At 35.9% G+C, this 16,101-nt stretch overlaps 1 pseudogene; it reads right to left on the minus strand.

Annotated features, from left to right (window-relative positions):
* Nucleotides 1–4,162: 4,162 nt before the first annotated feature.
* Nucleotides 4,163–15,895, minus strand: LOC102501172 (small ubiquitin-related modifier 2 pseudogene; annotated as a pseudogene).
* Between the last annotated feature and the right edge of the window lie 206 nt (nucleotides 15,896–16,101).

The following is a 16,101-nucleotide window of genomic DNA, read 5'->3' on the forward strand; positions in this document are numbered from 1 at the left end:
ATTATTTAGCACAGCACACAGAAATGAAAACATCCCACACGGTAGCATCTTTAGAGTCTATTGAACATTTGTGAAGTATTTAAGAATATTTGAGCTACATAACTAGTCAATTATGAGTCTTTAAGGACAAGTAATATTGTATATATATTGGGTTTTGGGAAAATCATGACACATTTTTGCATAGAAAAATGTCATGACTTTACCGACAACCTAATAAAAATAGATGGAGACTTTGGTATTATAGGATTATATCTTGCCAGTAATGGCATGTGTTTATTCAAAAAATGTTATTGTTTACATGTTGCATATTTTTGGATCTAATGCTGATATAAATTTTATATATCAAATATTATGTTTATTGCCAGCAGAGTATGTTAAGTATTAATTTTATCTTCTTCCATTAATAACTTGTTTTCTCATTGCACACAGCATCTAATTGTTAGTAAAAACAAAAGCAAATTGAGATGAAGAAACCAAAGGAAATATAAATCTACTTAGGGCCAGAACCTGAATTGGCACACAGTAGCTCTTAGCTCAGTCATATTCAGACATGGAACAGTTTTTCTTTCAAACAAAAGTGCAGGCAATAGATGGAAATAGGAAGAAGTAATATATTGTGGGTTGAGAAATCCATTGCTTCATTATCGACATAATTTGGATCTTACAGAGGGAGAGAGTTCTACCATTTGGACTCTTGTCGCAAAAGCTTACAATAGACATGATTCTGACAAGAGGTTGGTGTAGCAGAACAGACTTAACAATTAATGGTATGCCAAGGCTGAGTTCAGAGAATTGCTTTACCCAATGCCAATCATTCATTCCTGGCAGTAGCACTTCACATCTTTCCCGGGATGCCATCCAACCACAGTGGCATCTAAAATATATCGAGCAGTGTTGTTACAGTTGGAGGTGAAATTGAAATTTGCGCCAAACAGAAGTGACAAATTCACATGGCTGAGTGTTGCCTAGCAATCAGGTCCAAGGGGGACGTGGCAATGCTGCCTTTACCCATGGGTGTGTGGAAAAGGGGAGAGAAACATTTACATTAGAGCTTGGGTGGCCTTGCAAATAGAACTAGGTATATGAAACACTTAATTTTACTATCAGGGTGAAAGGAGGTCAGGAAATAGATTATCACAGGAGAAGAAGGAAAGCAATTGAAATTGGTAGGATAAGCAGCTTTCAAGGCTGAGGTTCTCAGCTATTAACCTGGGGGAGGGGAAGAAAAGCAAGATGCCAAGATGCCAGACTTGCTGCAGAAATTGATGGCAATTGGCCATCATGCCGCCTTTTGACTGCAGGCCTCTTGATGCACCTCTGTTCAGCTGGCACTTGGCAGCTGGGTGGCCCCAGGGTATATAGCAAGCAAATGGTGGCTTTCTCTTCCCAGAAATCTACCTGAGAGCAAATCTCCTGATGAGCAGCCAGACTCAGGAGACAAGTGAAGGGAGCAGAATGCTCAAGCTGAAAGTCTTATCTTATGCTCTTACTTGCTATTTCTTTCTTGAGTTCCTCAGTCCATTTATTTTGTATTGGTTGTTTCTATACTTTGGGGAGTACACCCAAACTCCCCTTATATCATCCTCTAAGTTGCGAAGTGTCTGTAAAATGAATGATTAGCATATAAAGCATCAAGTGTTTATGTCAAAATACCATCCCTGGGTAAAGAGTCATGGTGCTTGTCCTATGAAAAATTTCAAATTCCAATGTGAGGAATTTTGCACAAATTATTTTCTTTCTGCATTTTTAACATCACTCCTTATTTGGAAGAAGCATATACTTGGAAATATGTAGAGAAGATTTCACTGCTTGATGAAAGAAACCATGGAGGTATTACAGCCACCATAGATATTTTTCCCCCTTACTCACTTTGGTGGTTCTTTTTCTCTAAAACGGCTAAAGCCTGGTTGGTCTCCTGTATCTTGTCTTTACAGCCCTGTATGAGAAAAGAGCCCAGAGAAGGCTAAGATGGTAGACACTGTCTATCCCTGTTTTAATGTGCCTCATTCTGCAATGCCAATTTTAATGGATCTCAGACTGGAGTGAATGTCCATCCCTGGTTATAAAACTCAATACCATAACTATAACTATGGAGTTTTGCTGAATTTGTATGTAACCTGTTGTTTTCTCAAGGAAGCTCTCAAGTTTCTTTTATCTCTCTCTTTTTTTAAAAAATTTTTAGAACTATTTATTCAATTTTATTTATCATTGTTCTTCTTTTATTTGACCACAGAGAGACAACAAGAGAAAGAGAGAAAGGAGAGTGAGAAAACAATCCGCTAGGTCTAAAACTTGAACCATGGTCAGTCATGTGGGAATCCAGCACCTTAAACCACACACCACTAGCCAGCCCCAAGGCTCTTAAGTTTCTAATAGCAGGAACCATTTCCTTTAAATACAGTTAGGTAGATTAAAGATATAAAAATGCAAAGTGCTATATAATTGTAAGACTTTTTGTTATTTTTATTTATGTGTAGTATGCCATTTTGCAATAGATGCTTGGTATATGTTGATGAATAAATGAGTGGACTCAATACATGGATGAACTGATAATGATGGGTGAATGTATAAAATGGCGTAATTTTATACATTTAAGAGATTATATAGGAAATAAAACTGGCTGGTAATTATAGTAACTAAAAGTAATTGACTACTAAATTATTTTTTATTATTGTGGAAAAAATACACAATGTGATATTTATTCTCTTGACACATTTTTAGGTATATGGTAAAGTATTGCTGACTATAAGCACAATGTTGTACAGTGGATCTCCAGAACTTTTTCAACTTTTATGAGTGAGATTCTATATCCATTGAATGGCAACTGCCCATTTTCTCCTTCTCTCTTCCTCTGGTAATCCCCATTCTACTTCCTATGTTTATGAACTGAGTAGTTTAGATACTTCATGTAAGTGGAATCATGCAGTGTTTGTCCTTCTGTGACTGTCTTATTTAATTTAGCATAATGTCTTCCATGTTCATCCATATTGTTATATATGGCAAAATTTTCTTCTTTTTTTATGGTTGAATAATATCCCATGGTACATATATACCATACATAAAATATAATGGATATTTTCTTCATCTATTCATTCTTTTATTGATATTTAGGTTGTTTCTACGTCTATTGTGAATAGTGCCGCAATGAACATAAGAATGCAAATACCTCTTTGAGATACTGATTTCAATTCTTTCAGATAAATATCTCAAAGTGGGATTTTTTATCATTCTATTCTTAATTTTTAAATTGACATAATAATTGTACCTGTTAATAGCATATAATGTGATGTTTTGATACATATATACATTGAGTAATGATCATCAGATTATGATAATTAGCATATTCATTATCATGATTTTGTTGTGAAAACATTCAATCTCTTCTCTTTGAATATACATTGCATTATTGTATCTATATTTCTTTTACCATTCATTGGAGTACCTTGATAAGTTGATAAGAGTTCCTCTTATCAAACTGTATCATTGTATCTATTGACCCAACCCCCTCTCCACTATTCTTTGAGGTACCTGGTTACCTCTATTCTACTCTCAACTTCTATGAGATCAATTCTTTGACTTCCACATGTGATTGAGGTCATGTGAAATTTGTCTTTCTTACCTAGATTATTTCACTTAACATATTCTACACATGTATCCATATTGTAGCATATTATTCTATTGTGTATATATATATATTTTTAAACAAGAAGTTTATTTAAACAACAAGATGCTTGACTTGAAGGGAAAACTATCTAGGATTCCTTTTTTTCTTTAAGAGTAATTAACCCCTACTTAAAGACAGATTGCCCTACATGTAACAGCTACGTACAAAAAAGTTATAAAATGGTGCTTGGTTTTACATTGATAAATGAAAAACAATAAAATTCTCCAATCAAACAAGGTATGTTAGGATTTTTATGTTGTTGGTTTTTTTTTTTTTCTTTTTCTTTTTGTTAAAACTGTGAGAGCAAAATAACTTACTGGAATATAAAGATAAGAGCTGAATGAGCATGCCACTGATGGAGAAAGGGAGTACTTTCACAGAGCCGGTATTTTTCCCCATCCAATCTCCATTTGATGTCAATCAAAACATATATCATTGGCCATTTAATTAAAAAAAATGCAATATGCTTGTGCACATACACCAGTTACTTTATATACAATAAAGGAATGGAGAAGGGAAAATTAAAGAAAAGAGAAAACTATACTGTAGTAGTCAGGATGTGGTGAAACCAAATTGTGGTTTTCTAATTGAGAATGTATTCTTGGTCTGTAAGAACAGAGTTCTGGAGTAAAGTAGCAGGTTCCCTTTTTAGTAGACCCCTTCTGTCTGCTGTTAGAACACATCAATTTTATCTTCATTCTCCATTTCCAACTGTGCTGGTGTGTCTGTTTCGTTGATTGGCTGCCCATCAAATCAGAATCTGATCTGCCTCATTGACAAACCCTGTCGTTCACAATAGTCTTTCATTAATTTACTAAGTGGTGTATGCCTCTTAATCTTAAACTGCACCACAGAACCATCCTGCCCCGCCACCTTCAAATTAATATGATCGTTGTTCTCAGTCTTGACTCCTTCCTTGGGCTTTTCATCCGCTATGGCGAGCACCGGAGTCTCCTTAGCTGCCGCTTCACAAAAGAGGTACCAGCTCCTCACCAAATGAGCACACAGGCAGCACCAGGAGCCTATTGTGTATATTTACTACATTTTTTTTATTCATCTATTGGTGAGTATTAAGGTTGACTCCATATCTTAACTATTATGAATAGTGCTGCCATAAACATGGGAGTACAAATGTCTCGTCAACATCATGATCTCGTTTCTTTTGGCTATATACCCAGTAGTGGGATTGCTGGATCATGTCATATGTGATAGATCTTTTTAAAAATTTTTTAGAAAGTTGTTTTTTTGTTTTGTTTTGTTTTGTTTTTGCTATAGGGCATGTGCACTTGCCATAGAGACAGAGAGACAGAAAGTGAGAAATCCTCCCCATGTCCTGGAGGAGATGGCCAAATCACAATCCCTTCTCCTCCATTCTCCTCTCAGGATTTTGGGCATGCACGTGCGTGGGCCTGACATGCCTTTTAAGCTTCTGGGTCTGGGACTCGAACTGCTGTCAACTACATAGGCGTCCAGCAACGTAACCAGTACACCATCTACTGGTCCCGATAGATGTAATTTTAATGTTTCAAGGAGCATCTACACCATTTCCATCACTGTTATATTGCTTTACATTCCCACTAAGAGTGGAGAAGGATTCCAATATCTCCACATCCTCACCTACACTTCCTATTATCTTTTGTTTGTTTGTTTTGTTAATGGCCATTCTACTAATCGTGAGCTGATATCTCCCTGTGATTAATATTTGCATTTTCTTGGTGGCTGGAAATGCAGTGGTTTTTCATATTTGTATTGGACACTTACATGTCTTCTTTAGTGAAATGTCTACTTAAATCTTTAGCCCATTTTTAACAGACATATGGTTTGCCAATATTGTTATATTGGCTTCCAATCTATAGGTTGCCTTTTCACTATATTGATTATTTTATTTGCAGTACAGAAACTTTATAGTTTAATGTCGTCTTTTTACTTCCTTTCTTCCTTTCATTCATTCTTTCTTTCTTTCTTTTTTTTTTTTGGAGAGGTTTTTGCTATAGAGTGTATGTGCTCTCCAGAAAGACTGAGAGAGACAGAAAGCAAGAAATCACCCCCCCCGGGAGGATGGCCATGCCACAATCCCGTCTCTTCCATCCTTGGGCATGCAGGCACATGCGCCCGGCATGAATTTAAGCCACCAGGTCCAGGACTTGAACCATGGTCAACTACATGGGAGTCCAGCGACATAGCCATTATGCCAACTGCTGGTCCCAGTTTGATGTACTTTTGCTTGTCAATTTTTTGTTTTCTGTGTTTTGTTTTTTTGGCCTGGCATTTGGCAACTTATCCAATAAATTATTGCAAAGACCAATGCTATGAAGCTTTTTCTTTATGTTTTTACTAAGAGTTTTCTAGGTTCAGGTCTTACATTTTAGCCCTTAATTTGTTGTGAGTTGACTTTGTGTGTGTGTATTATGTAAGGTAAAGTTCCAGTTTCATTCTTTTACATGTGGTTACACACTTTTCCCAGCACCATTTAAGAGACTATTCTTTCTTTATTGTGTAGGCTTGGTACCTTTGTTTAAGATCATTTGAATGTATATACATGGGTTTATTTCTGAACCCCCTATTTTATTTCATTGGTCTATATCTGTGTCTTTATGTTGATATCACAGTGTTTTGATTACCATAACTTCATAATCTGTTACAAAGTCAAAAAATATGAAGACCCCAACTTTGTTGGACTTCTAGCTTCCAAAACTGTAGAATAATAAAGTAAGTTGTTTAAAGCCTTTACATATAGAAATTTATTATGGTAGCAACAAGAAACTAATATTGCCTTCAAACTACAAGGTTGCTGAATGAACCATTTTTTTTTCTAATCTAGCATTGTAATTTGAGAACATTATTTCCAGTAATTAAAAGTTGGAAGTATTGGTCTGATTTAGATTCACTAATAATTTAATTCTGGGGCCAGCTGGTGGTATGTGGTAATTATGGCAGCTGGATCCCACAGGGCTGACTGTGTGGTTCAGATCCCATACCCAGCTGATTGAAAAACACATCAGGCACACATGAGTTGTGTGCCCAAAATCCCTAGAGGAAAATAGAGGAGAAGGCATTGCAGTATAATTGTCCCTGATGAAATATGCTTTCTATAATTTCTGAAGACTTTCTTTTCTTTAAAACAAGCATTGTCTATTATTGTATTTTAAACATGTTAAAAGAGAAATACCTAATCATGATCCATAATTTAAACATTTATGAACTGTTGTTTCACTTTCCTTTCTCTCTGTCTCTACTCTTTTTTTATTTTTTGAGAGGTTTTTGCTATAGGGCGCGTGCGCTCGCCAGACAGACAGAGAGAGACAGACAGAAAGTGAGAAATCACCCCCCTCCCCCAGGGGGGATGGCCACACCGCAATCCCTTCTCCTTCATTCTCCTCTTGGGATCTTGGGCACACATGCACATGCGTCCGGCATGAGTTTTAAGCCACCAGATCCGGGATGCGAACCACGATTGACTACATGGGAGTTCAGCGACATAGCCATTACACTAACTGCTGGTCCCTTTTTGTTCTTTTTAAAAGAATTTTGCTATAGGGTACATGCACTCTCCAGAGAGAGATACAGAGAGACAGAGAAGGAAAGTGAGAAATCACCCCCCAGAGAGAATGGCCACACTACAGTCCCTTCTCCTCCAGGGTTTTGGGCAAACATGCACATGTGCCTGGTGTGATTTTCAAGCCATCTGAGATTCAAACTGCAGCCAGCCATATGGGAATCCAGCACCTTAGCCACTACACCACCTGCTGGCCCCCTTTTTGTCCATTTTTTTCTACCTGCCCTTTTTTAAATTCCCAAAACAATGATCTCTTCAAACCTGATTCTCTTCTGATTAAAGATATATATTTTTAAAATTTGACCAGAGAGAGACAAAGAGAGAGAGGGAAAGTGAGAAAGCAAGCCACCAGGTCCAGGACTTGAACCACAGATAACCACATGAAAGTCCAGCACCTCAACATCCAGTTAAAAAACATAATAATAATGATGAATAAAATTAAATAAAATAATTATTTCTAAAAAATTAATATATGTTGCTCCTTTTGTTTTCCCTTTTCATAATTACAATAATAGATAAAATTTATTAACAACTTATGTTTCAGTATTATAAGAAACACTTTAGTCATATTATGTCATTTAATTCTCATAAAACTATAGGAGATAAATACTATCATTACGGCTATTTTTCAATTTTAAAATATTGAGACATTGAGAGGACTAGAAATTTACCATAAGCCTGTTGCTCAAAAGTGAAAGATCTGGGATTCAAGTCTAGAGGTCAGTGCAATCATAGGTCAGTGATCTTAACTTCACAATCAATCAGCTGCCCTATTTTTTAGTTTCATCTAGAGAAATGACTGTTCTTAGGCAGTTACTAGACCTCCTGCTAGGTTTGAAATTCGTGAATTACGCCATAAGAAGAGAAAATGATGCTTAAGTGGTGTGCCCTTAAGTAAGCTTTATGTAGAAAAGAAAATACCCCACTGAACATAGGTAAGTAAGAAACACAGGAAGTTAATGTGTACTGAAAAGGCAAGGCTATTTATACCAGAAATTAAATTCAAGGAAAGACCCCTGAGTTATTTATTTCCATATTTGCACCACTTATCACCAAGCTTAATGTCAGGCATTCAGTTAGTGATTCTCAACCAAGGCTTGCTGGACTACTAGATATGTAACAGTAACATTGGGGAATCCATGAGTTTTATAGCCAGCATTGCAAAGTGTCAAAGGAAATCGGCCATCTGCAATAATAAGGCCACACAGATTGTTTAAAAAGGTGAGTTTCTTTACCGTTACCTAGAATTCTTCTATTTCAGTAAAATTATATCTGGTTTCTCATGATGACTGGAAACTTTGAGTAACAGATGTATATATATAATAAAATAGGAAAACAAATATTTTTTAAGATTAATTTTGTTTAGAAACAAAATGTTTCCAAAATAGGTACCATGGGCTATAATGCATTATTAAAGCTTTGCTTAGTGTCGAAAAAGTTGGGAACCATAACATATACTCAAGTATTTATTAAAAGATGAGTGAATGTTTTCAAGTCTATGTCGTCACGTATCCTCAAATTTAACCTAATGCTTCTGTTTACCTATTAATGAGTTATCTTGTCTAGTCATCATACCCTGTTGTTAATTAGCTTAATAGCTCAATTTCTGTGACAGGTAAAATGTATTTGAGACCTCTGAAGAAATATGAGAAAGCTAATTTAATAGGAGAGAAGGCTACTTTTCTAGAAAGAACTATAAGAATTTATCTAGTAGGAAGTATCAATTGTCCAGTTTATTTTGAACGAGGAGTATAGTTAATAACTATATTTTGCAAATACCATATTTTTCTTCATTTCATGTATTACACTTTTTCTCTTTTCTCTATAATATTAATCAGGGTGCTGAGCCCATGGAAATCACTCAACAAATTCCTGATAATTTTATGGTAAAGCATAAAAAATAATTATATGGTAAAGCTTTAAAAACTAAAAAGCCACTCTGCTATTTTCTAGTGGCATGAGCTTGGGTTAGTTACATACAGAATTATCCCAATCTGCATAATGGGACTGGTAACTTCCACAACATAAGATTGAAATAAGCGTTAACTGAAATAACATATAAACGTATTAATACCAGTTAAAAGTTCAAATGTTGACTATAATCTTGAAAGAATACCATATGACAATAAACAAATGGAAGCTGACACCTGTATTTGAGGAAAGTTGTATGATATTTAGAAATTGCCACCTTCCCAACCAGGGCTCTAATTTCCTATCTATGAAAGGAAGATATTGAACCAATAGATTTGGATGGTCAATAAAATTCTAATGGTCTCTGTTTCTGAGAAGCAAGATGTTGGTAAATGACTCTAATCAAATATTTTCTTGGCCCTCAAAGAGCTGGTACAATGTTGAATATAAAGAGAATAGTTGAAAACTCATCATTACCTGGAAAAAAACAGTATCTCTTTGTTCATTGGGAACATGCTTATAACTTGGGTAGATATCAGTTGATGCAAGTTGGTGATGATGAGTTAATTGAGCTGGCACAAGTGAAAAAATTAAAAATAATGAGCATTTTTATTAAGACAAATTTCTTTATCTTGAAAAGATACTATATTTTATATGGGGATTTTCTTCCCTACTACGTTGGTGTCAAATTGTCTTTTCATGGTATGAAGGTGATAAAGCATAGTAAATGTTTATTCAAATTACCTTATGTAGCAAAATGAAAAGAGGAAATATAAAGTTGGCAACTGTCAATTTTTCAATTTGTTATTGTTGATTAATTTCAGGTTCTTAAAATTTGAAAGTCTAAAGCATCACTGACCTATAGTATCCACTATTAAGTATTTATTTTTATTGTTAGCATTGACATTATCACTTAACAATGTTGAGAGTAAACTTTCTGAAGAGGCATATCTGGTTATTTGTTGTAATGTACCAAGTTTTTAAAGTTTCACTCATGTTTTTCAGCATCTAAGCCAACCCCTACTGCAAAAAACAAACAAACAAAACAAACAAAAAAACAAACCTTAGTCCCTCTCTGAAGAGAAAATGATCTGAGAAGAAAGAAGGGGCAAGAGTCATTTTTTTTTTTCCTGGACCTATGGGACCCTACTGACTAATATATTTACAAGTGTGAAAATGGCACAGAAGAAACCCACTTATTGCTGGGAGAGGAAGGTCAAAATGAGGGTTGTAGCATTTTTATGGATCATTTGTGACCAGATAACCTATATTAAAGTGATTAAGATTTGCGTCAAAACACCATGGATGGTTGCACCAGTGTTTTTCAGATTTATTTTGAGTGTGTGTGTGTGTGTGTGTGTGTGTGTGTGTTTAGTAGCATTGAGAGAAAATATAAGTAGAGCCATGTATATTTTGAGTGAACAATGTCATAAAGCAAAATTAGTCATTCTCTTTTAAGCCAATGAAGACTATATATTTAATTATTAGAAGCTGAATTGAATTGAGAAATTGTTTTATTTAACCGTTTTATATTTTCATTTTGAAAATTATTCTTATATTTTTCTCCTATCCTTGTATGCCTATAGATTTTAAGATACTTCACCAGGAAGGGTGGATCTCAAGGAATATGTGTGAATGGTGGGGAAAAGTGAAACACACCTCTAACACTTCTCCAGCTTTTAGACTTTGCAAAATTCCTTATAGGACATAATACTATGCTTCAATCACATCAATGAACTTGAAAAGAAATTTTTTCATGGTTGTTTTGAAAATATCACATTGTGGTCTAAATTATACTTATAAAGAAATAATATGTATGTCCCAGTAGTAAAACATTGAAATGCTGGAAGACACATGGAAGATTGGGTTTCAGGTCCCAGATTGACCTGTATACATTGGGTGCATGATTCTTACCGACTTAGAGGACTGGGAAGAAAGATTGTGACATAAGACCTCACTGAGGGTCTGTCTGTCTGTCTCTCTTGCTCTCATGAAAAGAAACAAAGAAAGAAACTTTTAAAAACTATGCTCTTCTGGGAGAGCAGAGGCATATACAAAGTATATTAATGTACAGTATTTGAATAGACCACTATAAGAATAAACTACAAAATGTATATTTATGTGTATTTGTGTGTACATACATGTGTAATAGTTAATAAAAAACATAGGTTTCTATTCCAATGTAAGTGCACATATTCATATTTTATGCTCAAGCACAATTCTGACACCATTGACACTTTGTATTTGAATAGGACAAGATGGTGTCATCAAACTAGAAAATTAATTCACTCAATCCTTAGTATGCTCATGGAAGTCATACAATTCATTATAAGTATATTGCCAATACAAAGACAAACAAACAGCATGTGTATCCTATTAGATCTAAATCATAGCAGGGAGCCGAGCTGGTGGAAAATATAGTGCATCCAGCCTTGTGTATTCTGAGTTATATTCTGGCATGACTTACTGTATGCCTGGGTTCCACTCCAGTTCCTTGTAATTTATACAGGGTTATTATACATTGTGACTCTTCCCAAATCAGCTATCTTCATAAAAGACCCATTCATTATAGAGCCCAGGGAACACTTGGGGCCAGTCCAAGAAAGCTGTGTCCACAGGGAAGAAGCAAAGCAGAAATTGGTCCTTACCTAAATGCATAAAAAAATGCCAGTGGTTAACCATCAGACTCTCTAAAACCTTATCTATGAAGAGTTCTGTGGCTGGTCTCAAGAAGCATGTGACTGGCAGAGTAGGGTAGATAATTCAAGCTGCTGTGAAGTTGGGGAGCCTGAATAGTTAAACTTTTCGTAAGCTTGCCATTTCTCAGAACATTCCCTACAGTGCCTAATACATGCACATTAAACTATACACACACACACACACATACACACACACACACATATATGTATATATATGTAGTTATATATATATACATATATGTATGTGTATGTGTGCGTGTGTGGGGTTTTTTTGTTGTTGTTGTTATAGGGCAGGTGCACTCACCAGAGAGATAGATAGACAGATAGATAGATAGATAGATAGATAGATAGATAGATAGATAGATAGATAAATAGATAGAAAATGAAAGTGAGAAAGCAGCTCCCAGTGGGGAATGACCAAGTTGTAATCCTTTTTCCGTTCTCCTCTTGGAATTTTGGTCACATGGAAACACACCTCCAGTGTTTTTTAAGCTGTTGGGTCTGGAGTTGGAACTGCAGTCAGTCGTGTGTGATTCAGTCATCTTAATTGCTATGTAACAGACTGGTCCCTATACATACTTTTTTTGTTGAGCATCAGGAAGGGCTGTTTTCTCACCTTCACTACTTGTTTCAAATAAATATTAGAATTAAGGCCAAGGAAATGGAGGAAAACAGTAATTTTTTTTTACTAAGTCATTTTATTTATTAATTTCAAAAAAGAACTATTTATTTAATTTTATTCATTATCATTATTACTATTTTTTAAATTTGACCAGAGAGACAGAGAGAGGAAGTGAGAAAGCAAGCTATCAGGCCTGGGACTTAAACCGTGGTCAGCCATGTGTGAGTTCACTGCACTGTCCCACCTGCCAGTCCCAAGTTTTTATTTCTTAATTTGGATATTTCAGCACTCATTCATGGGTACACAACTTTTAGATTTCAATATGACTTTAGTGGTATTTTGCAACTTATAAACTAATCTTTAACCTCTGTGGAAGAGATTCTTTGAATTATACAATACCAGGCTAACCAGTTGAAAAGTGAAATACTCAGCCAACATCACTCCAAAGAGCATGTTTTTAGAAAACAATAACTTTTAATAAAAGCTATATGTAAGCTCTAATAATGGACAGATTTAATACTTTTTATTCACTGTTATAATGCCATCATTAGGCACTGAATACGTATTTGTTGAACAGGGAAAAGAAATCAGTGTTTGTGACATGTCAGAGAGAGAACACAACTCTAAACAGGTGATATGCTCATCACAGTGCAGTTTATTTCTTTATGCATGTATGCTCAGAAATCCAGAAGATAAAACTTGAAGCAAATTTTTATAAAAAGACATTGTAATATCTGTTCTGACCTGATGTTTGTGTTGAGTCAGAATATAGTCAAAAGAGGACCTGTTATTGATGTGTTTGATGAAAGTAACAGAAAATTATCACAGTGGCAACTGTCTCCTGTAATAAGGAATTTAGGAGTAGGTAGTGCAGAGTAGGTGTGGCAGCTCAGTCATCCACCAGGAACTTAAATTTTTTCCATCTTTCTGTTCTGCCAGACATAGTTTGTAGGCTTTGCCCTCAATCTTGGCATCTTATGATTGCAAGAAAGATGCTTGCCCACCATGTCTTATGCTAATATTTCAGCACACCAAAAGGAAAGATAAAAGAGTGAAGAAGGAGGCAGGAATGGATGGTGACTATATCAGGAAAGCAACAGCTTTCCCATCAATCCCAGCAGATGTCTGCTTACATTTCATAGAGCAGGACTGTGCCACCTGATTAGGATGCAAAGAAGTCTGGGAAAACAAGTATTTTTAGCTGGACAGATTGCTGCCTCTCCAAAAAGTCAGGATTCTATTGACAAAGCAGAAATGAAGAATATTGGGTAGGCAGCTAGCTATGTCTGTTTTAGGACTGAAGTGAAGACATTAGTTTAATTACCAGGGCATAAAACCTGACCAGGACTCCTTTGATTTCATCCTTCTGAAACAAAACTTTAGATTCAGAGTAGTTGTATGTGGCAACAGTTTAAATGGACATATTTATCTTGATTGAATTAACTCAGACCTTGTAATTTTCATATAGTTTAACAAGATTTCTTTATGGATTTTCATCTTATATTGTGTCTTATGCAAAAAAGTTATTGCCATAATTCTGCCCTGAGCTTAGAATCTTCTGTTCTCTGGATTAATTTATTATTTATTTATCCTTTTCAAGCCCTTTTCTATAAATATCTCTCTAAGAAGTATTATAGAGAAATTAATTCTGAAATGTGAATGGTTGACAATCTCTTTCTATATTTTCCTTTAGGTAGCTATTAACAATTTATTGGGATGATTGCCAAAAGTCTATTTCTGCTTTCAGAAACTACTTTAAGAGTGACTAGGGAGATAATTTTGATTAAAAGTAATCTTAACTTTAGCTATTTAGTTACATATGTAGACAGCTTATTTTCTTTTCTATGTATAGGAACATTTTTTTTTTTTATTTACCAAGAAAGGCATAAAAGTAATAATAATAATAATCGTCCCCTCTTTAATTCTTAACAAAGTGCTGATGGAACAATGATCTTTTTTTAATGATTTTTTTTTTGTTTGTTTGTTTTGCCTTAGGGCACGTGTACACACTGGGGGGAGAAACAGAGAAAGAGAGAGAGAGAGAGAGAAATCACCCCCCCCAGGGGAGACGACCATACCACAATCGCTTCTCCCCCATCTTCCTCGTGGGTTCTTGGACATGCACGCACACATGCCCAGCATAAGTTTCAAGCCTTGGAGTCTGGAACTCAAACCGTGGTCAGCCATGTGGGAGTCCAGTGACATAACTGCTACACCAGCTGCTGGTCTGGAAAAAATGATTGCTTTAACAGATGACCTGTGTAAATGATGTGATTCCATGGTTCTTTGTTCATATAGATATAAGCGATCTATTGCAATAGTGGACAGGAATTGGAGATACTCTAATCTTTCATTTTCCTGGCTCTTACCTTGGATTAATTTTTTAAAAAATTTCAACAAATGTTTTATTAATAGAATGTGGAGAGGTGTTTGATAGAACGGTATAATGTAGACTGATCTTCTGTAAATTTTAGAAACTAGCAAGGAAGAGGTTACGGGGCCGGCAGGTGCTGTGGTGAAGGGTGCTGGACTCCCACACGGCCGACTGTAGTTTGAGTCCTGGACCTGGCGGCTTGCCTTCTCACTTTCTCTCTCTCTCTCTGGTCAAATTAAAAAATAAATAAATAAAGTTCAATAAAATAATTTTAAAAATAAACTAGCAAGGAAGGATGGAGTTTTTAATGAATGAGGCAATTGAGACTCTTGGAGAGTGTTCATGAATGCTGTTTATGCACTCAGAAAGTCTGTATTGTCTTCAAAACAAATTTGTCTTTACCTATAAACCACACAGCTTTATCATGTATTTACTACTTAGCCTCTCACTTTCTCCTATAATTTTCCTTCTCTGCCTGCGGGCTTAACATTCTTGTCAAAGAAGAAGGCTTATGGGGGACCAGCAGTTAGCGTAATGGCTATGTCACTGGACTCCCATGTAGTCGACCGCGGGTCGAGTCTTGGACCCGGTGGCTTAAACTCACACCGGGCGTGTGTGTGTGCGTGCCCAAGATCCCAGGAGGAGAATGGCGGAGAAGGGATTGCAGCGTGACCATCCCCCCTGGGGGGTGATTTCTCACTTTCTGTCTCTCTGTTGTTCCCTACAGCAAAAAAAAAGAAAAAAAAAAAAAAAAGGAAAAGAAAAGAAAAGAAGGCTTATGGGAAATAGTCATTGACTTTTCACTATAACAATGTTGTTTCTGCATAGGAGCCAGGCTAAGGAGTGTAGGTACAGCTCCCAGAACAATTTCCTTGATTTTACAAGAAGGTCTCTGAGGGACCCCCATACTGTGATAACATGAGCAGAAACTCATTCTAAAGTTTCACAGAAATGCACACAATCCTCCCTTTGCTCAAGTTGCTCCAAGATCTTACCCGTAGAGAATCAGAGCTTGGACTCTAGGCATATCTGGATAAGACACATATGAAGGAGCATTGTCTCTATTCATTCTAGTATATCCACTTTCTTCATCATATTATTTCCCATGCAAGTCCTATTTTAAGGCTGTTATGAGACCTTCCTTTCTGCTAGACTACTTTCTGCCCCACACTTTCTTCCCTGGGATGAATGGGGAATGAGAATGTGTAGAATGGCTGTAAATACGTCCCCAACTATCCAGAATAAGCCTCTTAGCCCCCGAATATCCTATCCCTC

Source organism: Tupaia chinensis, unplaced genomic scaffold (assembly GCF_000334495.1).
Source record: "Tupaia chinensis unplaced genomic scaffold, TupChi_1.0 Scaffold000062_1, whole genome shotgun sequence".
NCBI classification, from domain to species: domain Eukaryota; kingdom Metazoa; phylum Chordata; class Mammalia; order Scandentia; family Tupaiidae; genus Tupaia; species Tupaia belangeri.